This window comes from Ursus arctos, unplaced genomic scaffold, assembly GCF_023065955.2.
Source record: "Ursus arctos isolate Adak ecotype North America unplaced genomic scaffold, UrsArc2.0 scaffold_7, whole genome shotgun sequence".
NCBI classification, from domain to species: domain Eukaryota; kingdom Metazoa; phylum Chordata; class Mammalia; order Carnivora; family Ursidae; genus Ursus; species Ursus arctos.
The window spans coordinates 70267184-70291774 of record NW_026623089.1 but is presented as its reverse complement, the minus strand read 5'-3'; the positions used below and the strand labels follow the sequence as shown (position 1 = coordinate 70291774).

Genomic DNA, 24591 nt, shown 5'->3' with positions numbered 1-24591 from the left:
CACCGTGCAGGTACAACACATACGTGGTTCTGGGTAATCCTCACAGCGATTGGGGGGCGGGGAGGCCAGCAAAGAAGTGGAGACAACAGATGGCTTCTCCCCAGGACTCAGAACCAGTAAGGGGAAGGCTGGCATTCAAGTCCACATTTGTCTGACTTTGAAAGCCTGTTTTTGTTTTTTTTCTCTTCTTCTTTAACCCTGATACTGGTCATGCATCCGTGGTGTATAGAGGAGGGATTCGGTTGACTCTGCCAAGCGCTTTTTTTTTTCCTTTTCTTTCTTCTGCCTTCTTTCTCTTGTTCACAGATTTTATGAGTTCTTCACCTTGTTTGGGGATTTTTTTTTTTTTTTTGGTCACACACTTAACAGTTAACATTTACTGTGTAGTTACTACAGTTTTGCTCATGGTAGACTCTGTTGTCTAGACACAGTGTTCACAGTTGACCAGGCTGCTCTGGGTTGCTGTCCTATTGGACTGACCTTCCCGTCCCTGGTGTTGTCGGGATTTCTTTGCCGCAGATTTCTGCCCTGTTGGAGGCAGCTCCGAGCAGGCAACGGGGGGCTGGGAGCCCTGCTGCGTTCCCCAAGATGGCCTGAAGAGTCTGTTATCTGCGGAATGTGGCCACCAGTTAGTATTCTGGAAAGCCTGGGCTGCAACTGGGCATCAGGGCAGTCTCCCTTCTGGCTGGGGAGATGGGATATACTCGTGCATGGATTTACCCTCTGACCTCTGTGTCCTGCTTCTCGAAGAGGAGAGATGAGCACTAGTGTCTCCTTTCAGGGTAGGCGATGAGGAGCATTTAACTACTCCCTGCTCTGCCAGCTACCCTTGGTCTAGTTGGCTGTTTCCACCCCAGGCAAGAGTTGCTGACTGGTGAAAGCACATTCAGACAGCAGACCACTTACCTTGGGATGGCCTGTGATAGTATTCAAAACACTTTCACATGCACGTCCCCACGAGAACCTCGCAACATTCCTGTGAGGGATGCAGGGCAGGTGATAATGTTCCCACTTCGGAGGGGAGGGCAGTGAGGCTGTTGCCCGACCCTCCGTCAGACCCGGGACTCAAGCCCAGGTCTGTCCACCCTAAGTCCTGCTTCTCTGTGCTCAGGCCGAGCTGCCTCTTGAAGACCAGGTAAAGGGTGTGGGCATTAGGGCGGAGTCTGGGAGCATGGGAGGAACGGATGGCCTGGAACTCTCCAGTAGCTACGAGTCATGACCTCGAAGCCAGAGCTCTGATGTAGCCACAAGCTTTGTTCAGTGATGGCTGCCGTCGTTCTGTGGGTGGGACCGCAGTGCCGGCTGGCTGGGGAATCCCACTGGTGACAACACAGCATCCTTTTGCGCTGACGCGGCAGCAGATGCCCCAGGCCGACTCCAAGTCTGACAGCATCTCTGCGAAGCGTGTGAAGGGACAGCAGACGTCAGAGCCCTCCTGTAAATCACCTTCACAAAGGCTCTTTGTGGTTGATTCACTGATGACTCATTTATAATCTGGTTTCAACATTGTGAGTCAAAATGTACCACTTTCATTAAAAATAACATTCACTGGGGTCTAACGGCTTTCTTTTTTCTGTTTTTTACTGTACTGTGTGGTTTCTGGATGGGAAGCTGTCAGATAGCAGGCGAGGTGTTCCGAGGCACTTGGACAGAATAATTATGCATGCCTTCACAGGCTCCCACTGATAGAGGAATGACTGAGCAAAGAGGACCGAATACCTACTGTGCGTTCCTGCTGCCTTCGGCACCGCGAGTGTGTGCGTAGTCAGCGGGAGCCAGCGCGAGCGTGCGTGGAGGGTGCGTGCTGAGCGCACGAGGGGCAGGTGCAAGACGAGGTGTCGGCCCTGCTGGAGATTCTAGTCCACGCACAAATCCAGAAAGTATCAGGATCGCTTGGGACGCTTTCATGCGGATTCCTGGGCACCTCCCCCCGCTCCCCCAGCTCCGTAGGCGGGGCCTTGATAAACCCCTCAGGAGATTTCAGGCACAGTAAAGTTGAGAGCCTCAACTTTCGGTGAGACTGATGGGAAGTCCCTGCAGGCAAACCCTATCTGTGAGGGGAGGCAGGTGGGCTGCCAGACAGAGGGGCTGAAGGAGGAGGAGGAGGAAGAAGAAAAGGCAAGGGGTGGGGTGAGGGTTCCGCAGCACTGAGGGTGAAGTGGGCCCCCAGGATCCCCGTGGGGACTACACTAAAACTCCCTGCTCTATTTGAGGCACCCACAGCCTTTCTGGTTTGGGGACCAAAACTTGGGCATCCCCTACTGCCCTAGTGGGGAAAAAAAATATATACAAAAACGGTTTAGTGGGTATTCTGCAGGGTGAAAAGCCCTTGCTCTGCTTATAACTTTATACTTTGTGTCCTTCAGCAATGTTGGAAACTTTAGTGGGAAAGCCACTGGCAAGATCCGGTTGAGTCTGACCTGGCATCGAAGGTTTGTGCTGTTCTTGGGAAGCCACCATTTCATTTCAGCCATTTGTAGCTTTTTTTTTTGCTATTTTCTGCTGTTGTCGTTCTAAAGTTTCGTTCAGTGAAGACTTTTCCCTCCAAGACCAGGGTCAAATATGATCTGACTTTCCATCACTTCCTCCTCAGATGGGGCTTCTCTCCACCGGCTTCTGGGGCCCAAGCTCTCTTGATGGAGCTATGGCGTGAGGTCTGGGAGTGAGGCTCAGAGTGGGAAGGTGGAGGGTTCATCCCAGATGGCCTTGCCATCATGACAGTGGGCGTTGCCGTTCAGCAACCATGACCTGGCCCGCTGGGACTGCCTGACTCTCCCACTGCTTCCAGCTTCAGCTGGCACAAATGCCCAGCACCTTGCTGGGGCATCGCCATGGTCCTCACGTTTTTGTTGCAACTCCTCTCATTCCCATCTGCCCAGCCTGTGCCTGATCCTCTCTCTATGGCTTCCCATGCCTGCAGCCTGAACTCACTCCTCTGCCATGGTTCAACCCAATTCTAGAGCCTTACATCTGCTTCCATACCTACAGACTCCCCAGGATGCTTCCCTGGCACCAGCCTACATGGCTGCCATTCCTGCTGGTTTCCCCTTCACCCCAGAAGGTAATTGGGCAGTTGGCATGAAACTCTGGTGCTTTAGGAGGGGATTTTATAAATTATCTGCCACTTTCTGGTCCTCATGCACCTCTCCTCATCAGTCGGCTGCCTCTTGAGGCAAATGGTCACAGGGAAGGAGAGGGTCTTGATCCTTGGGCTCCGTATCTTAGTCCTTAACTGGAGCATCATCTGGCCCATTACCTGTCACATGCCCATTTTCAGTAAGAAATTAACTTCAGCTCATTTAATTCTTGGGGTCTTTGTTGTTGGCTTTGGAGTTGGTTTGGGGACAGGGCTTCATTAAGAAAAAAGAGGCAACATAGAGTATTGGCTAAGAGTGCAAAATCTGGAGTTTAGGTTCCAGTCCAGACTCTGACTGTCTCGGCATGGTTGCCTGTTTTTTGGGCAAATGACTTAACCTCCCTTGCTTTGGTTTTCTCATCCATAAAATGGGCATGACAATAGTAGTACCCATTGGAGATTTTTATGGGGATTGCATTCATTACTATTTGCAAAGCATGGAGAACAGTGCTGAGTACATTGTCAATGCTATGTGGATTTGTTCGATTTCTTTCCTTCACTTTTACAGAGCAGCAGACAGATCCAGGGAGGATGAGCAAGGAAGTGGCAGAGCCAGCTCTATACAGGGGTCTCTCGTCGCTCTTCTTTGTGGCCTCGGATGCCAGTGACAGACAGCATGACCAGGGCTCTCCCCCAGCCATTTGGAGCAAAGACCTTTGTGTGGAATTCAAGATTTAGACAATCTGCTCAGTGGCCCAGTTTTGGTCAGTGTCCACAAATGTGTCCAAAACTCCTCTCGACCCTCCCCCCACTGCTAATTGCTCTTCTCTCAGCATTCCTGAGTTTCTGTGCATCGGTCAGCCGGAAACCGGGGATGGGGTGGGGTGGGGATGGTCAGGCTCAGCTCTTGCCTCACCCCTGCCCCAGGCACCACCGGCTGTTCCTCTTAGGAGCTCCAGAATCGAGCCGCCATTATGTCTCTTCTGGACAGCTGCAGTAGGTTCCTAGCTGGATGTAGTGGTCTGCACGGTGGCCCCCAAATATCAGGCCCCAATTCCTGGAACCTGAGATGGCACCTTATATGGGGAAGTTTTTGCAGATATGATTGAGAATTTTTTTTTTTAATTTTAAATTGTGGTAAAATACACAACATGAAAGTTACCATCTTAATCATGTTTAAGTGTCGAGGGGCATTACGCACGTTCACACTGTTGTGCAAGCATCGCCACGTTCCATCTCCAGAGTTCTTTTTATCTTGCAAAACTGAAACTTGGTGTGCATTCATTTCTACCTTTTCCCCTGATCCCCACTCCAGCCCTTGGTGGCCCCCATCCTACCTTCTGTTTCGACTCCTCTAGGCACCTCATGTAAGTGGACTCCTACAGTATTTGTCCTTCTGGCTTATTTCATTTAGCATGATGTCCACGGGGTTCATCCTTATTGTAGCATGGGTCAGAGTTTTCCTCCTTCTCAAGATTGAATTATATTCCATGGAATGGACATACTGAATTTTATTTACCCGTTCGTCTGTTGATGGACGCTTGAGTTGCTTCCACGTCTTAGCTCTTGTGAATAATGCTGCTATGACATGGGTGCACAAGTACTGTTCAAGTCCGTACTTTCCATTCTTTGGGGCCTATTCCCAGGAGTGGAATTGCTGGATCATACGATAATCTCTTTAAGTTTTTGAGGAGCTTCCATACTGTTTTCCACGGCGACCGTACCATTTTATATTCCCACCAGTCATATGTAAGAGTTTAAGATAAGACTTTTAAGATGAGGCGATTTTCCTGAATTGTCCAGATGGACCCCAGATGGCATCACAAGTGTCACAGGGAAGTCTGTGTGAAACCGGAAGCAGAGACTGGGGGTAGGGGGTGGAAGCACCAAGCCGGCAAACGCCAGTCACCCCCAGAAGCTGGAAGAGGCAGGGAGTAGAGAGAGTGTGGTCCTTCTGACACCTTGAGTTCAGCCCAGTGGAACTGACTTTGAACTTCTATCCTCCAGAACTGTGAAAGAATAAGTACATTTCTTTCATTTTAAGCTACCAAATTTGTAGTCACTTGTTATAGCAGCCACAGGAAGCTAATACACTGGTCTGCACACATTCAAGCTCCTTTTCTTTCCATTCAATGCAAGTCCAACATTCTTTTAAAAATGCAAATGGTGGGGTACCTGGGTGGCTCAGTCATTAAGCATCTGCCTTCAGCTCAGGTCATGGATCTCAGGGTCCTGGGATTGAGCCCTGCATTGGGCTCCCTGCTCAGCTGGCAGCCTGCTTCTTCCTCTCGCTCTGCTGCTCCCCCTGCTTGTGCTCTCTCCCTTGTGCTCTCTCTCAAATAAATACAATCTTTAAAAAATTTTTAAAAAGAATAAAAATGCAAATGGGGTCATGTTGCTCTTTTGTTTGGGTACTTCCAGTTGTATCTTGCTGTTGCTCCTAAGCAGACTGACGCAGCACTCAGCCCCGGGGTACCGCCTTCCTCTGTGGAGCCTTCACCTTGCACCTTAACTTCTCCTTGTGCGTTTTGCTTTCGTCATGCCCATTTTTCTTTGTTCCTCAAATACACCATGGTGTCTCTTGCTTCTAGACCTTCGCAGTGCTGTTCTCCAGTTGAGTAGCCCCATCCCTGCTTTCTCATTTAGCGTAAATTTTTATAGGGATCACTTCCAAGTGTCTGTCAGATGTGAGGTCTCTGCTGGGGCATAACTGTCACTGCCTCTGGGGATGCTCTAGCTGACCTGCAGGGGAGGCTGGCCACCCAAGACCACGTGGTCTCATAGCTCCTGGGACCCACTCATCATCATGTGCCTTGCACTTAACTGCAGGTGCTTGTCTGCTTGTCTGTCTAACCTGCTGGGATGGCAGCCTCCTACAGGCAGTGACCCTGGCACACGCACCTCTCGGTCCTCACTATCGCGCAGAGCTTGGTGCATGGAATGTAACAGTGAATATTTGCCTGCCAATTGGCTGAGCAAAAATGGGAAGGGAGTTGAGGAAAACTTCACTCAAAGACAAGAGGGAAGATGCCAAAGTCACGCTGTATATCCACAGAGGGCAGTTCCTTGTGACTACCAGGAAGTGTGGGATACCATGTTGAGTGCCCGGAGTTGTTGCTCCTGTTGGAGGAGAATCAGAATACTTCTGGAGTCAAATAAACCAGCTGAGCATTGCTCACACTGGCGAAGGGGTTTGCCCTAGAGATGCCACACAGAGGTTACTGGTTCATCTTACCTTGGCTTTGAATCGAGGCTTAGCATGTTGTCACCCACCCTTGTCTCTTCCATCCCTCGTGCAACCCAACACACACACACACACACACACACACACACACACACACCCCTGACTTACAAAGTATTTTTAAGGAAACTTTTAGAAATTTAAATACTGGTAAAGTACACATAATGTAAAACCTACCACAACCATGGCTAAGTGTACATCTCAACAGGGTTAAGTTCATTCGCATTGTGGTGCAACCATCATCATCATCCATCTCCAGAACTCTTTTTATTTGCAAAACTGAAACTTTGTACCCACTGAACAATTACTCCCCATTCTCCCCCCACCCCCACTCCAGCCCCTGACAGCCATCATTCTACTTTCTGTCTCTGTGGGTTTGACTATTCTAGGTACCTCATGCAATTAGAATCATACAGTATTTGTCTTGTTGTGACTAGGTCATTTCACTTAGCATAATGTCCTCAAGGTTCAGCCATATTGAAGCATGTGTCAGAATTTCCTTCCTTTTTAAGACTGAATAATATTCCATTGCATGGATGTACCATATTTTGTTTATCCTCCATTGATGGACACTTGAGTCACTTCCACATTTTTGCTATTATAAATGACGTGCTATGAACATGGGTATATAAATGTCTCTTTTAGATTCTGCTTCTGATTCTTTTGGGTATGTACCAGAGGAATTGCTGGATCATGTGGTAATTCTATGTTAAATTTTTTGAGGAATTGTGTTACTGTTTTCCATAACAGCTATACCGCCATTTTACATTCCCACCAAAAGTGACAAGGGTTCCAGTTTCCCCACATCACTGACTCCTAAGGTTTTGATGGGTTTTGTAGACTTTTACTGAATGTTTCTTGGTGGAGGTTGGAGGGAGGTGGTTACATGCATACCATACACAAATGTTTCTAAAAATGTTCTTTTAGCATCTCTCTCTCTTTCCCTGGGACTCTGCTTCCGACAGCAGATGGCTCCTCTTCCCTCACTGTCTTTCCCACCAACAGGGACTCCCTGTTAGTCATATCATCCTTTTCATTATTTATTGTTTCAAAGTATTTTTTTGCTGGCTTTTAAAAAGAGATTTTGTTTTTTTAGAGCAGTTTAAGATTCACAACAAAATTGTGAAGAAGGTACAGAGAATCCCTGTATACCTCCTGTCCCCCCCATATGTGTAGCCTCCACCACCAGCAACAGCCCCCCAGCAGAGGGGTGCATTTGTTACAATTGATGAACCTACATGGACACACCATAATTTTCCAAAGTCCACAGTTTACATCACAGCTCCCTCTTGGTGTTATATATTCCACGGGGTTGGACAAATGTAACAACAAATATCCATCATAGTAGTATCACACACAATGTTTTCACTGCCCTAAAAGTTCTCTGTGCAAAAGTGCTTTTTGATTAGGTATTAGCTCATGTGGTTCAACACTAAAAACATTCACAAGTCTCCCTCCCAGACAGTCCCACAGCCACCCAGTTCCAGCCCCCAGAGTCCACCCATGTGATACTTTCTTAGGTGCATATTCAGAGATATTTTGTATGCATCATATAGGGGAGCACATTGATGAGGGGTAAGGTGGAGCACGAAATATAAAAGTAATAACAGGTTGGCACCAAAAACAGAACTGAAAGTACACATACAGGGAAAAGTCAGGTAGGTCTGGTTAACACCAGCTGAGCTCATGAGATACAATGGAAAGTAACCACCTGGTTCTTTGCATGATTTGGACCACGGAAGCACAATGTAGCTTGCACACATCTGGAAGAAAAGCAGTTTGCATTACAGCAATCACTAAGGTAGGACCGTAGGACTGTCTGGGGGTGGGGCTGTGGTCCAGGACCCCTAAAGTTGATCTTGAGTAGATTTCTGGGCAGACTTAACAGAGAGGGCCAAGACAATATGGGGTTTGGTGTTCGGACAAATATATAAATCCAAGTGTGCATTTTGAGACATCTGGAGCCCTGCAGACCTGCTTGTTTTTTCACTGATCCAATCACTTGTCAATGCGAACACAGCTTTAGAAGTGTTTCCTCTTCCTCTGCCTGCACGTTTCACTTGGAGGACGGGTTCTGGCCAGGTCAGGAGTGGATCGCTCCTTTGGCTGTGCTTGTGAAAATCTCTTCTCTTCTTCTTCTGTGGTGCATGTCTAGTGCTAGTCCCTCCAAGAAATGAGGCCATGGACTTGTTTTCACCAGTGGAACATGAGAGGAGGTGACATTGCCTTCCACAGACTGGAGTTGTCCCCTGGGACAACTTTATTGCATGGAAGCCAAACACTGCTCAGAAGGGACCCTGTTCTTAACCTTTGTACCCTACTGTCTTCCTTTGGTTGACTCTACAAATCATATCCACCATTAGAGAATAAGGATTTATTCTTTATTCCATTGTTGAGGATATTCAACAAAGTGCCCCTATGGGCAATCTTCAAACTTCTGGGCAATAGCTCCATTGGTGGGGTAGGACTGTAGCTTGGGCCTGTGTCTTGGACCCTCTTATGTCTATTTAGAAATATCCCTCTCCTTCTCACAGGGACCACTCAGATATTCATAGTTCACATTAGCACATGCGGTGTCAGTTTCTGGTAGGTCTTGAGAAGTACTGGTAGCAGATTCTAACTCAGGATTAAACAAAATTGAACAACCCTGAATTTACATGTTATCACATGAATCCTTCACTGAATATTGACCCTAGCTGTAGGGCAGTGGGGTCTGTGTGTTGCCATGTGGTGTGACTGGTTCAGATCATCTCACTGCCTCCATCCCAGTCCTAGCTTCTACCCCAGTTCCTGCTACCTTTCTGTATCCCTCATCCATTGGTCAGATGAAGCCCATCTTACCGTAGGTCATCATCATTAGGACGTGTGTTGAACAATAACCAAAACCCAAATAGAATGTCTCAGATCTTCCCTCTGATTAAAAAGAATATTCTTTAAATTTTAAACAATTTTATTTTATTTTTATTACTAGTTTCAGGGGTAGAATTTAGTGATTCATCAGTTGCATATAACACCCCGTGCTCATTACATCAAGTGCCCTCTTTAATGCCCATCACCCTGTTACTCCGTCCACCCCCCACTTCCCCTCCAGCAACCCTTGGTTTGTCCTAGAGTTCAGCATCTCTTATGGTTTGCCTCCCTCTCAATTTTCATCTTATTTTTCCTTCCTTTCCCCTATAATCCTCTGTTTTGTTTCTAAAATTCCACATATGAGTGAAAGGATGGTATTTGCCTTTCTGTGACTTATTTTGCTTAACATAATACTCTCAAGTTCCATCCACGTTGTGGCAAATGGCAAGATTTCATTCTTAAAAAGAGTATTCTAATAATATTTTAGGACCAGGACCAGCAGTGCAAACGTGTTGTATTTATTAATGTACACACATACATTGAATGTATTTGTTCCGACTTTCAAATTTAACAAAATGGATAGAACTGTGAATAAATAAGCATGCTTTTCATGAATTCAAGCTTCTGACCAAAGTATTTAAGGGGGAGAAACATTGAGGATTGCTCCTTTGGCACGTGAAGGACAGAGTAATTAAGTCTGGGGGCAGGGTAGTGGAGGGGGGGGGTGTTTTCGGCACTAGACTGTGAGAGAATGTTCCTTTTTTTTTTTTTTAAAGATTTATTTATTTAAGATTTATTTTATCTCTCAAATAAGAGGGAGAGAATGAGAGCCCAATGCCGGGCTTAATCTCACGACCCAGATATTCTGACCTGAGCTGAAATCAAGAGTTGGACGCTCAACTGACTGAGCCACCCAGGCACCCCGAGAGAATGTTTCTGAAGCAGAGCTCAGGTGACAACATCTTCCTCAGTATCTTCAGAGTTCACTGAGTTAAACTGGCTTGACAACACCCTTTCATGAGTTTTGGTCCCATTGTCAAGTTTTATAGGTCTATTCTGGTGACCTCCTTCTGTACTCTATGCAGAAACAGGGGACTAAGGTCGCCATTGCCCTCTATTTTCTTTGAATTAAGCTCCAATCAGACATCAGTGAAGTTAGGAAACTGATACATGTAAGATTCCAGAAAGAAAACCCCTGTGGGTAAAACGAGGAATCTTTAATTTTTTCAGTGACATTTGGCCAGACTGGTTACTTTGTCGCAACATGATCGGGATCCTCTTTTATTCTTCCTGTGAAAATCTGTGTACTTTGGGATTCGAAGTCACATGAATCTTTGCCTGGCAGAAATGTAAATGTTTTGAGAAGGCTGTGTCTTTGTGACTTTGAGCCACTGCAGAGACTGAGGGATCTGTGGAGGAAGGATGGACGATGCATGCTGGTGCTCTGGGCAATTTCTCTGATGAGACACAGATACCTCCCTCCCTCTTCCACACGCACATCTTCTGTCACCTTCAGAAGACACCAGGCTTATGGGGCCATGGAGAGAATGTTTCCTTCTCCCTGATTCCGGCCCACTATGTCAAGGGACTGAGGAGCTAGCAGAGAGCCTCAGTTTAAACCCAAACAATGGTTTACACCATTATAACGTCTTCACTCCTTTTTGGGTGGGCTTGGGACCATGTGAGGTGATCTTGGGCTCCTTTGTGAATTTTGAGCTGCATATCTGACCCCCATGGACAGCCCATAAGTATCCTCAGAATAGGGCCCTCCATCTGTCAGATCCCTGTGCCTAAGAAGGAGGAAAAGAACCAAGAGAACTGAGCTTAACTTGGGGGTTGTCAGATGGTTGGGTATGACTCTCGTTCTTGTTCTGCAACCCAGCAGGTCCACCTGAATGCCCATGGACTGCACAAGGTTGAGGTTACACCCTTGGCTGGTGTTGTTCACAGCATGTAGACACACACTGGGGAGGTATGAGCTGCTGGATGGAGCCCTGGACTTGGTGGCAGGAGACCAAGTCCAGCTCTGCCCCCTGTTAGCTCTGTGGCTTTTGGCAAATTGTTTCTCATCTCCAAGGGGTGGTTGTGTCACAGTACTGTCCACGTCATTGAGTTGTGGTGAGGTTCAAGTGAGAATGATGATTGAGAATAGAAGACCACTTTGAGGGTTAGGGTCGGTTCTGAGGACTAAAGCATCATGGCCATATAGGAAAGTTGAGTGGGATTAGGTCTTGTCCAGAAATGTGAAAACCCAGATAATCCCAGACTTTGGGTGTGTTGGAGCCGGATGGAAATGTAGCAAATATTGACTCTAACTCTTCCATTGTACAGATGAGGAAATTGAGTCTCAGAGAAGGGAAATCCCTTGAAGGGTTGTCTTGGGCTATTTGAACAGCCCAGGAGAGGCCCTGGAGAAACCTAGACTCCATAGTGGGGCCACATCCCTTGCAGCGAGATGGCTCCAGGGGTCCAGGGACTCTTACTTTCCAGATGAAGAGTATAAAAGCACCTTGCTGTGCCAAGGGAATGGAAAGTCCTGCTGATTCAAACAGTAGAACTGATGATCTGAAAGATAGATGGCAGAGCTGGAAGGTCTGACCCTCACATGAGGAACAAAGGTCAAGAAAGTGGACCAAGGAGGAGATCTAGAGCATTCTACTGTTTTTACTCATTCTGAGAAGTCCCTTGACCTTATGAGCACAGGTAAGCCTTGGCCAACTTTTCCATGTCCCAGAGCAGCCTGAGGCTCAAACGTGACTGATAATGGTGGCCCCTATGGGGTGGGTGGGGGTACATTGGGAAGCTGTGACTCAGAGCCACTGCCTGCTGGAGGCCTCTTTCTTCACAACAGATTGCTCTGGTGGAGAATTATAGGTGTGGACAAGCCTAACCTTAAAGGCTACAACTTTACAGGTCATGAATAAAGGCTGATGCATGATGCCTACTAACAAAATGAGGGGCAGGACAAGCTCTTGGCCTCACCCAGAGAGGCCTTGACATGTTCAGCGGGGTCAGGGCTGCCCATGTTGCTCAGGATGGAGGAGGCAGCATGTGGGAGACAGAAGCCAGTGAGAAACCCAGGCGCTAGCTCAGAAGAACAGAAGCCTCTTCTTTCCGAAGACTTGGATACATGGTTTGAGACAACTGACATCTGCAGCTCCAGTCAGCCAAGGACAACTGGGGAGGGCAGCTGTGTCTCGCTACCTCTGGAATGTTGGCAATACTGGCCTCGGGAGGGAAAATAATCTCCCACTCTCTCACTCTCCGAGCCACCCCCTATGAACCCACCAGCTCTGTGATCCTCTCTAGCAAGATGTGTCTGTGTGTGGCATTGTTCTCCTTGACATTGATGGCACTTCTTCCTGTCGTCAGACCTACACAGTGAATTATAGCGGAACATGAGCTCTAGTGTCTTTCTTGGAAGAAAGCTATTCCTCCCTTCATTTATCTCGTTCACTGGCCATAGTGTGGGGCCTGATTGAAGAGATGGAGAAGTGCCTGAGACCCCAATCGAGGACCAGGGCTGCAGGGGCCTGTGTGGGAGGAGGAGGGAAAAGGCGGCCCTCCATTTTCCCTGGACTTGCAATCTGATGAATTCAAGGAATCTCACCGGGCTGAGAAACCATAGGGGGAGGTCCGCTGTCTTATGTACTTGCTGGGAAAATGGGGATCTGGGAGACGTTAGTGCAGAAGGCTCTGCGTTGTGTTCTGAAGCATGGACCGTTAAGGGAATGGCCGTGCTCTCTTCAGAAGCAGCCCTCACACAGGCCTGGAAGGATCTGGAACTGCTGTAGAGCTCCTTTTCCAGAAGGACTGGGCTGTCCTTGGCTCATGTCAGCAAGGGCAGTCTACTTAGACCCTCTGAAATGGGGTCAGTTTGGGGAGTTGAGTCAGAGGGAATGCCATCTCTCACCCTGGAGTGGGGCCAGGACACAGGGGTGGACTTTTCTAAAAATAAGCCATTCATGTTTGGACACCATGCTTCTGTCTCCTCAGAGACCTGGCACTTAGTGCCAGGCCGACTTCTGTGGCGGCCCGCGCATGGAGGCCAGGGACTGGCTCAGGAGAGAGAAGGCTCTCTGGACTCTTTTTTGGCCAGGTTGCATGCAGTGGAGGTGATGCTTGGCGATGAGTCTCACCATCACAGCCTGGACGTCAGTGAAGTGGGAGGAAGAGCCCAGAAACACACTCTGCTCAGGCTGAGGGCCCCTCCAAGGGAGTCAGTGAGGTCTACCCCCCCGGGGGCTGTCTCTCCAGGCCCTTTGCTGGCTCCCCCCTTATAGAAGCTAAGCCATCTCCCCCAGTCTGGGCCTCTCGAACCCTGACACTCCTCCTCATCTATGTAGGTAGGAGATTGGGGGATGTGAGCAGCTTTATCCACATAAAAAGAACATTGCTACTATTGTTTACATGAAAAGGTTAAGTGCACTCATTACTTTAAAAAATCAGATATTAAAAAGAAAAGTATAAAGAAGAAATTAAGAAATTACCTGCGATCACTCTCCTTCCACTACTTTCTAGAGAAAATAGATGTATTTTTCTACACAAATATGCACACTTAGCTGAATATATTTTCCTTTTATAAGAATGGGTTTAAGTCAACATTTTCCAGCCAATTTTCTTACTTAGGAATACATCATGACTACTTTCTACAGCCACAATTATAGATTTGCATAATAATTTTAATAGCTGCATAGAGAGGAATCATCATTTAACCTAAGGGTCGGCCGACTTTCTGTCAAGGGCTAGATGGTAAATGTCTTCAGTTCTGTGGGCCAGATGTCTCTATTGCAACTACTCAGCTCTGCAGGTGATAGCTCCAAAATGGTCAAAGAGAATGTGTAGATGATGTAATGAACAAGTGTGGTTACGTTCCAATAAAACTTTATTTACAAAGATAGGTCCTCAACTGGTTTTGGCATTATATGTGCTTGCGTGTGTGTGTGTGTGTGTGTGTGTGTGTTAAAATCCGGCATGTGTATGTATGTGACTGTGTATGTCACACACATATATGGTCACATAAATACATGCACACAAGATTCTCAGCACACACCCCACACAGGATCCAGACACACACACGTCCTTGTCTGATGGCATCCACAGGATAAATTATCGGATGCATTTTTCTGTGATCTCAGAGGGAGGCTTGCAAACCAACCGCGGACCCTGTTAGCTCTCATGAGCCTCATCTCTTACTTCTCTAAGAAATGCATGCATTGAAAAAGAGTCTGTTTCCGGTCTCCTGGGCAGGGACTACGCTACCATTAGAGGACTCCCCTCCAAGAAGGGCCTCCCTGAGAGCTCTGTTTCGGATGGCTGTCAGCTGTCTGGGTGGCTTCCCAAGGAGAGAAGTTGACTCCCTCCAGGACAGCGCTATCATGGGGATTTGGGCACATGCTGGAGCCTGTCCAGGTGTCCAGCCCTGCAGCCCACCTGATCTTCGAGAGATATGTGTGGGCACATGCTTTTTCTAGAATACCCCTTAGAAGCAGGGGGCCAGATAGAAAAGACTGAGGACAGTCTCTGCTTTCCAAGGGTTTTTCCTTCTGTAGGAGAAGCAGAGGCCGGCCCGAGAAGCAGCATTCCAGGAGACCCAGTGTGAAGGGGTCCGAGGTGGCATCCTGCCCACAGGGTACGCTGCTCCCTTCACTGACTTCTGTGAGGTCGGGGTCCTCAGGAGCAGCATGACAGGAGCTTGGAGCAGCTGGTCACAAAGGAGTCATGCTGGTGGAAGAAAGCTCACAGTTCTGCAGGGAGAGAAGGGCATGTGTTGGCAAAAAAGGAGAAGGAGCAGTTCCAAAGGTGCAGTGAGCGGAGACAGAGGGAGAGGGCTCCAGGGCCAGGCGGGCTCGCTTTCACTGCTGCGGGCTCAGGCCAGCCCCGAGCTTCTCTGGGTCTTGGACTCCTCGTCTGTATTGCAAGGGCTGGCCTTCTGTCTGATTCTGTGAGGAGCATGAGTAAAGCATGCAGGTAGAAAAGGGTGCACACGCTTGTGCAAATGTGCACATGCATACACGTGCGTGTTTATGGACATACGCACACGTGTGTGTGTGTGTGTGTGTGTGTGTGTAGCAAAAATGCAGTCCTTTCCATTTATGATCGACCACCATGAAGCAGGCTTGCCAGTCCTTGGGGATCTTGTGTGCCCGACCCACCTGTGATGACCTGTGACATGGGGACAGGTGCTTGGTGGCCTGGAGCTGAGCCCAGAGAAGTGGGGTGTGGGGCTGATGGGGTCTTTGCACACAGTTCAGTTCTTCCTGGGAGCCACTGGGCCTAGCTTTGAAGGCCTCCAGGGACCATTCCAAATAGAACTCATGGATTGTTTGGTTTGAAAGTCTGAGAAGCTGCCCTTAAAGGTTTAGATCAACTTGTGTGATATTTGCCCTTGAGAAGTGGGAAAACAGTGTCTGAGGATCTGCTGATTTACAGTAAATCCTTCACGGAATGAAAGGGGGGCCAGACGCCAGTGGGATGTGGGGTTCTGCGCTCCTGACAATCTCTGCAGGCTTCCTCCTGCACCTGTGTGCTCCTTGTCTCCATGTTTTGCTGGAAGCGAATGAATTATGTTCCCCCTCACCTGGGCTTGTCAATTGTTTTGGCTTTCAGTTCTGAAAAGGAAAAATGCCTCCCTGGGCCTGCACTGTTGTCCTTGTCATGTGGGGACCAACATCTGCATTGCTGCTCGACTAGGTAGCAAGAAGCTTTTTGGCAAAGGATAATTGGTTCTTAAATGTCATCAAGGACGATTTATTAATGTTGTCCACGTTGTCCCAGATTGTAGGATTTCCATCGTTTTGAAGCCTGAGCAGCATTGCGCTGTATTGTATATACCACACTTTCTTTATCTATGCATCTGCTGAACATTTTGGTTGTTTGCGTATCTTGGCTATTGGAAATAATGCTGCATTGAACATAGGAGTGTGGATATCACTTCAAGATCTTGATTTCGGGGCGCCTGGGTGTCTCAGTTGGTTCAGTGTCTGGCTCTTGGTTTTGGCTCAGGTCATGACCTCAGGGTCGTGAGATCGAGCCCCATGTTGGGCTCCATGCTCCGTGGGGAGTCTGCTTGAGATTCTCTCCCTCTGCCCCTCTCCCCACACTCTCTCCACCTCACCTCTCAAATAAATAAATAAATCTTTAAAAAAAACAGATCTTGATTTCAATTCTTGTATGTATACCCAGAAGTAGAATTGCTGGATCATAGAGTAGTTCTATTTTTAATTTTCTGGGGAGCCTCCATACTGTTTTCCATAATGGCTGCATCAGTCCACATTCCTACCAACAGTGCGGAAGGGTTCCCTTTTCTCCACAACCTCCCTAAGACTTGTCTTTTTTTAATTTTAATTTTTTAAATAATAGTCATCCTGACATGTGTGAGGAAATATCTCATTGTGGTTTTGATTTGCATTTCCCTGATGATGAGTTATGTTGAACATTTTCTTTTTTTTTTTTAAAGATTTTATTTATTTATTTGTCAGAGAGAGAGAGAGAGAGCACAAGCAAGGGGAGCAGCAGACAGAGGGAGAAGCAAACTCCCTGCTGAGCAGGGAACCCGATGTGGGACTGGATCCCAGGACCCCGGGATCATGACCTGAGCTGAAGGCAGACGCTTAACTGACTGAGCCACCCAGACATCCCGATGTTGAGCATTTTCTTATGTACCTGTGATTAGCTCCATTTTAGATAGGGGGAAACTGAAGCCCAGATTGGTTAAGAGGGACCCTTCCCAGGGTCGCACTGTCAATGAATGATAGAGCTGAAATTCGAATGTGACCAGAGAGTCTGGCAATGTCACCATTACACTATGCTGTGTGCCCCCATCCCAACGCCCCCTGCTATAGGCTTATTGTCTCCCCCCAAATTTGTACGTTGAAATCCTAACGCCCAATGTGATGTCATTGGGAGGTGCGGCCTTTGGGAGATGCTTAGGTCACGAGGGTGGAGCCCTCATGAGTGGGATTAGTGTTCTTGTAAAAGAGACCCCACAGAACTCCTGAGCCCTTCCATCATGTGAGCACGTAGTGAGCAGTTGGCGGTCTGCAACCCGGAAAAAGGTTCTCATCAGAATCTGACCATGCTGGCACCTTGATCTTGGACTTCCAGCCTCCAGAACTGTGAGAAATGAATGTCTGTTGTTAGCCCTCACGGACTAAGACACCCCCCTGAGTAATTAGGCCAGTCAACAGGCCAGTTAGCTGGACCAGGCAGGACGGGGGTGGGGGGAGGAAACACTTAAATTCAGGCTGTCTTGAAGAGGGGGCAGGAGCAAGTGGGAATGACAAGAGTGGAGGGAGGGAGGCTGATCGGGATGGCAAGTGGGGTAGGAGGTGCTGGTGAGGGGCGTTGGGGATGAGGCTAGAGAGAAGCAGGGCCAATGTTTTGGAGAATGACGTGGTGGGCTGGTGTCCTGGAAAGGCATTAAGCTTGACCGAGAGCACGCTTGAGTCCTGGGCTTATGGATGGGCCATAGTGTTCCCTAGGCAGGCTGGTGGCACAGCTCTAAAGGGGCCCTCAGAGTGAGGCAGGCAGTAGGACTGGATCTGGAACCAATCTGAGTCTCCAGGGGGCTGCTTGGAGGATCCAGAGGAAGCTGACACAGGGCCATGTTCTGAAGGGAGGCAGCCCATTGGAGAGCTGGATGCAATGGACGCCCTCTTGCTCACATCATGGAAGCCATTCACATAACCCCAGGCTGCCATGTGGGGAATGAGTACATGAATGTAGTAGAGCCGTTAGGAGGTTCCTTCACTTCTCCAGGGGTGAGGTGTTGGTGATGAGATGGTCACAATATTCACAACAGATGGTGACGATAAAGCCATCGTCGCTGATGTCAGGAGTGAGAGGGCAAGAGGATAGTCAAGGATGACTGGGATGCTTTGCTCTGAATAGGAGTGTTGTTTACTGAAGTAAGGAATGAGGGCCCATATGAGTCTGACACTCCGGAGTGACATTGAGGCTAGAGATACAAATCTGAGGATCATTAGGAAGAAATGACATTGCAGGTGACAGAGTGAGAGCACTTGGCCCCGGGTTTGGTCCCCTGGCTCTAGATGACTCTTCTGAGGATTTTTTTGCTACAAAGGACCAGAAAAATGGGGAGTGTGGTAGTTTGAATTGTGTCCCCTGCAAAGATGTTGAAGTCTTAAGCCCCAGTACCGATGGATGTGACCTTATTTGGAAATAAGGTCTTTGGAGATGAGGTCATTAGGACAGGTGCTAATCCAGTATGACTGGTGTTCTTAAAAAAGGGGTTTGGACACAGAGACAGACACACAGAGAAGATGATGTGAAGAGACACAGGGAGGTGACGGCCATTGACAAGCCAAGGAGAGCCTGGAAAAGTTTCTCCCTCCCAGTCCTTAGAAGGAACCCACCCTGCTGACACCTTGATCTTGGACTTCTGGCCTCCGGATCTGTGACAATAAATTGCTGTGGTTCAAGTGGTCCAGTCTGTGGTACTTTTTTACAGCAACCCTAGCAACTACTACTGGAAGGGTAGCTGAGACAGACATGGGGTTTACTGCAGGTCTTTTAAGAGGGGAGATGGAACAACATGCTTATAGGAAAATGGGAGTGATCTGGGGTTGAGGGAAAATTGGGGATGTGGGTGAGCGAAGGGATGGGTCTCTGAAAAGACAAGTTCTGTGTATCTTGGGCCTTTGCACATGTGACCCCCAGAATCTGTCCACCTGCCCAGGCCTCACTGGGTGGGCCACTTCTCTAGGGGGCCTGGAACTGCCCGCTGTACACCAGCACACTCACTATTTCCCCATCCATGCACTTTCCACCCACTGCCCAGTGCTCTGGGAGGGACCAGGACTCGGGATGCTGAACCCCACAGAGTCCAGCCACAGGAGGGGCTCTGTGGAACACGCTTTCCACAGATGAATGTGAAGTCCTTCTGGAATGTTTTTGTCCACATGGCACTGGTTTTAGAACTCATTTTGGAAATTGGTCCTGGCACGCTCCTGTCTCTCCAGACCAACACTGGTTTTGTCCTGTGTTTATTCAGTACTTTGGGGGGTTATAAATCTGGAGACAGCTCCACCAGGAACTATTAACTGGGGCCAACCCTGTGAACTATGTAACCTTGAGCAAGCTACTTAACCTCCATGACCCTTGGTTTTTCCATTAGTCAAATGGGGCAAAGAACTGCCCTTTCTCTGCCTCACGGATGTGGATGTGGTGGCTCCAGCTATGTTCTGAAGCAGAAACTTGGGTGTGTGGATTCATGAGTGTGTGTGGGCTCTAAATTAAAGGCACAATCAGTGGGTTTCTCAGAGAAGAGCTGGTGTGTATACGTGTAAAGAGGGGGCAGATTTAGTCACTCAGTACTCTTTATTTAGAACTCTGAGTTTTTAAAAATTTTTAATTAAAATTGAATTGTGGCAAAATACATGACATTAACCATCTTAACCATTTCTAAGCATACGGTTCAATGGCTTTAAGTACCTCACATTGTGGTGCCATCATACCCCTGTCCACGACTGAAACTCTGTCCCCATTAAGTAGTGGGTCCTCATTCTACCACTTCAGCCCCTGGCAACCACCATCCTTCTTTCTTTCTTCTTTCTTTCTTTCTTTCTTTCTTTCTTTCTTTCTTTCTTTCTTTCTTCTTTCTCTTCTTAATATTTTATTTATTTATTTTAGAGAGAGAGAGAACATGCAAGCAAGAGAGGGGAAGAGGGGGAGAGAGAGGGAAAGGGAGAGAATCTCAAGCAGATTCCCCACTGAGTGCCAAGCCTGACTCGGGGCTCCATCTCATAACCCTGAGATCATGACCTGAGCCGAAACCAAGAGTCAGAGGCTTAACTGACTAAGCCATCCAGGCGCCCCTCCACCATTCTACTTTCTGTCTCTATGAATTTGATTACTCTAGGGACCTTGTATGAGTGGACTTATACGGTACTTGTCCTTCTGAGACTGGCTTATTTCACTTAGCGTAATGTTCATCCATGTTGTAGGCTGGGTCAGAATTTTCCTCCTTTTTTAGGCTGTGTAATATTCCATTGTATGGATGTACCATAGTTAGTTTATCCGTTCATCCATCGATGGACATTTGCTTTCACCCCTTGGCTGATATGAATAATGCTGCTATGAATATGAATTAGCTATTAGAAATCTGAGTTTTATGTTACGGCTTGACCTACGTGTACCCCTCATCGTCCATCCAAGGATTCTGGGGTACATAGTTGGATTCAGCTCAGTGTACAGGAAACCTGGACTCATCTGGGCTGTAACTCTTGCACGGTCTGTGCTTTTAACTTTTTTTTTTTTACATTTCCATGAGGCCTTTGTTTGAGAGAATTAAACATTAGATAATTTGAAGTATTATGGTTTTGGAGTTAAGGCCACTTTGGTGTTTTTTTCTTGGAGGATCATCTGTTTTATCTCCGCTTGACTTTTTTGAAATGCTGGAACTGTTCTTTGATTGAACTTGAAGCTTTTTTTCCCTTTGACATTTATACGACCGAAGGTGGAAAAATAAGACCTTTGCTTATTAACAAAATGAATCAATCTCTTTCCCCCATGGGAAATTGAAAACAATTTAGAGAATAGAGTAAACTTCAGATTTTCCTGTGATATGAATTTGGTTGACCTTTCCTCGAGGTAAGATTTAAGGGAGAGCTAGCTGGGCTTGACAGACGGTGATGGAGCCAGGTGCCATCAGATTTCACCCTTGGTTGCCATGCTCTTTCCAACTGGAAGCGCCTTGCTCCCGCCCACTTGTCTGCAGAGAGGGCAAAGCTGAGGCCCAGAGAGGTCCTGTGTATTAGCAAGGGTCATCCAGGGAGCTAGTGACTGAGGGAAAGTAGAGCTCAACCCAGATGCCTTCCTTAAGTGGCAGGGGACACCTGTTCCAAATAGTAAATTCTCAGAGGCAGTGGCGGTTTGTTGTTTGGTATCTTTCTTCCTTTTTACTTGTATGTGCCAGATGTGTTTGGGGAAATTCCCCATTAGACCAGCACATAGTTAACACCTCCTTTGTCTGACCGTGTCACATGTTCCCCCCTCTGGAGCTGGCGGGGGCCTGGAGTTTCCAGCCAGCTTGACCTGGAGCCACCGCCTGTGGCACGGTGTTGGTGGCCAGTGTTGGGGAGGCCTGCCTGCCCTGTGCCTGTCCTGCCCAGGAGTGGGAAGTAGAGAATAAACAAAGCAAAGACACTGTGTTGGAAACAAGACTGCAGAACTGAGAAGATACTTAGAAACATGGCCTGGGTCCAGCTCCTACTCTCTCCAAATATGCCAGGAATGCTGGGCCCAGAGGAAGGGGACAAAGCATTGGAAAGAGCAGCCCATGACCAGGGCACACTCCAGCTAGTCTAGTGAACAAAGCAAAAGGACACTCCTTGGCCCCAAATAAAAGTGTATTAGAACTCAAAAACAAGTGTTGCTAATATTGTGTTCCTGCTGGACAAACATCTCTAAAAACAAATCTCTTAGTCTTCTCAGCATCTCTGTTTTGGGTGAGGAAGCAACTCAGAGGACCCTTGAGAGAACAGGTTTGTTTAAGCTCATACAGGGAGTGAGCAGGGCTGAGGTAGAACTCTCCCTTTTCCCAGTTGGGTACCGAGTGAACTGTTTGGCGCCAGGGATTAGTTTCCCAGTTTGAGTCGAAGATCAGATCCTGACAGAGGACAGAAGGTCAAAGGGTACACCAGTGAGGGAGGAAAACAAAACAAAAACAGGAAGTGGCCAGCTCAGGGATTTTCCATGGGAAGGCTGGGAAACATGTCCGGATATAAAGAGAAAAAGGAAGAAAATGGGCACCTCTGAATCTTCTGGAAGCTGCTTGAGATGGTGCGAAAACTGGTTCTCAGGAGGAGCCAGCTTGATGGAAGTTTGGTGGGGGACCAGGACACCTAGGTGTGAGCCCGAGCCCTGGATCACATCAACTCCTCCTTGGCTGATGACCAGATCTTTCATTGCCTCTGTTCTCCTTTTGGAAGGAGAGTTTGTTATCTCTTGGGTCCCTTGGAGAGGCGTGTTCACGTGTGTCCTAATGCTGATGTGTGAAAAGGGGTCTGTAAGCCAGAAAACCCGCCTCTGAGCAGGAGTCCACAGGGGTATTTCTGATGTATAGGGGCATACAGTATTTACAGCTAATGTCACACAAATGGAAAAACACCTGCCTCTCACTTGTAGGACTAACTGACTCAGTCCTTTTGCTACCAGAATTTGGAAAGGGCAAGGTCAGAGAGGGGGCTGGGCAAAGCTGAGGGAGGCTGTTCTGCCGTCTTTTCTCAGCTTCAGTTCTGTCCCTCCCTGCCTGTCCTAATCAGGACAGGGGCAGACTCCCCCATAGAGAACTGCTCTGTCATCGCTCCTCCTCTCTGCCTTCTCAGAGTGGGTGACGGTCTGTTGGGGGCAGGGGAGTGCCGGGTTCTGCGTGAAGGTCCAACAGAGAGGAAAGACTCCTTGTTATTGTTGTTTGTAAATCTCATCTTTTGTACAAGAGCAGAGGACCAATGTCCTGGATCGGGATCCCGTGCTCTGTGCAGTGGCCACCCCTTCCCCCACAGGACCTGACTTGGTATCTTCCTCAACTGCTTCTTAATTTGAACTGAAGAGGTTCTTTGCCAACAACGGAAGCGGGAAAAAAATCTCCAGTCCTTCCTGGCCATGTTCTGTCTGGAGATCTTGTTTCAGTCCCTAGTTAATCAAGGAATCAGAATCTTATGTAAAAAGAGAAGAATGTGCCAGCGTGTTTTCTAACACCCTATATGCAAATGAGCCAGTAAAGTATATTGTGGGCAGCCACCAGAGGTCAAAGGTCACCCTCCACGTTCGTTCGACAATTATTTTGCTCAAAATAAACGGTGAGCAGGACTGCAGGAAATGAGATGCAGCAACCTCAATTCATGTGTGAAAGTTTCCAATTAAGAATTCAAAGAACTTGTTGTTTAATGAAAAAGTGAAACAAATTCCCTTTATGTGTTTCCCCACTTCCTTGGTGGTCCCTGGCTAAGAGCTGGATCTGCAGGAATATGGCTCTCAGTTCACCTGATAAAAGGGGGAGTGTGGCAAGTGATTATATGACCAGAAGCAAAACCTGAAGTAAGGGGAAGGTAGTTGATCAGATCCTCTAGTTTCAGGTTGGCAAACTACTGCCTGGGCCAAAAATGGCCCACAGCCTATTTTTGTAAATAAAGTTTTATTGAAACACAGCCACGTCCATTTATTCCTTGACTCTCTGTGACTGCTTTCCACAGTTCGGGGGACAAGAGAGTTGTATAAGGGAGTTGAATAATTGGGACAGCAAAGCCAAAATATTTACTTTCTGTAAAATCCCCTTACAGAAAGCTTGCTGGCCCTGTACTCTAGTTCATTGGTTCTTAATTTTATTGTGCAATGGAATCCCTTTGAAAACGTGATGAATGCTTTATATACACCCCCTTATAGAAAAATATATGACCTCCTGGTTAGGAATGCCTACACGTAACCCTTCTACAGAGCCTGGGATCACGGTAGTACATTCTGGACCCCTCACAGGAGAAGTTTCTGATGGCCTGAAGGACACCTTCTGCACCAGTACCCACCTCCACCCGCTGTGTGGGTCCCGGTTGTGATCAAGCAAGAATGAACCTCAGACTACAGGTCAGGGGACACAAGTCCTCTTCTGGGCTCTGTCACCCATAAGCTATGGGACGTTGGGCAAGTCACTTCACTTTCTCTGTGGCTGGGTTCCGTCATGTGTCAAACGAGAGGTCCAGAATAGATATCGAAAAAAAATTTCTTTTACTGAGGTATAATTGACATATAACATTGTACTGGTTTCAGGTACACAACATAATGATTTGATGTCTATGTATATTGTAAAATGATCACCACAATAAGTCTAGTTGTGATCTGTCACCTCCCAAAGTTAATTTATAGGATTTACTCTCTTGGCAACTTGCAGATGTGCTCTGCAATATTATTGACTGCAGTCACCATGCTGTGCACTGCACCCCCGTGACTCACCTATTTTATAACCGGAAGTTTGTACCTCTTGACCCCCTTCATCTGTTCCACCCACTCGTCTGGCAATCACAGCTCTGTGCTCTATGTTTATGATTTTTGTTTTGTTTTGTTTGTTGCCTTGTTTTTCTTTTTAGATTTTACATCCGAGTGATATCATACCATGTATGTCTTTCTCTGTCTGAGTTATTTCACTGAATGTAATGCCCAAGGTCCATCCATGTTACCACAGATGATGAGATTTCATTTTTTATGGCCGAGTAATATTCCATTGTGTGGATATTATCTATCTATCTATCTATCATCTATCTATCGTCTTCTTTATCCCTTTACCCATCAATAGACACTTGGGTTGTTTCTAGAATAGATGATGTATTTAAAGATCTTTCTGGCTTTAGGTTTCTGTGCTCTTCAAGGGTCTGGAACTTATTTCTGGAGCTGAGTAGTTAGGGTGTTGTGA

The 24591-nt window shown here is 47.4% G+C and overlaps 1 long non-coding RNA gene across 1 annotated transcript in view; it reads left to right on the top strand.

Moving 5' to 3' along the window:
• LOC113259011 (uncharacterized) overlaps nucleotides 1–24591 on the top strand; it is a 191077-nt gene that overhangs the window by 14985 nt on the left and 151501 nt on the right. The window lies entirely within an intron of this gene.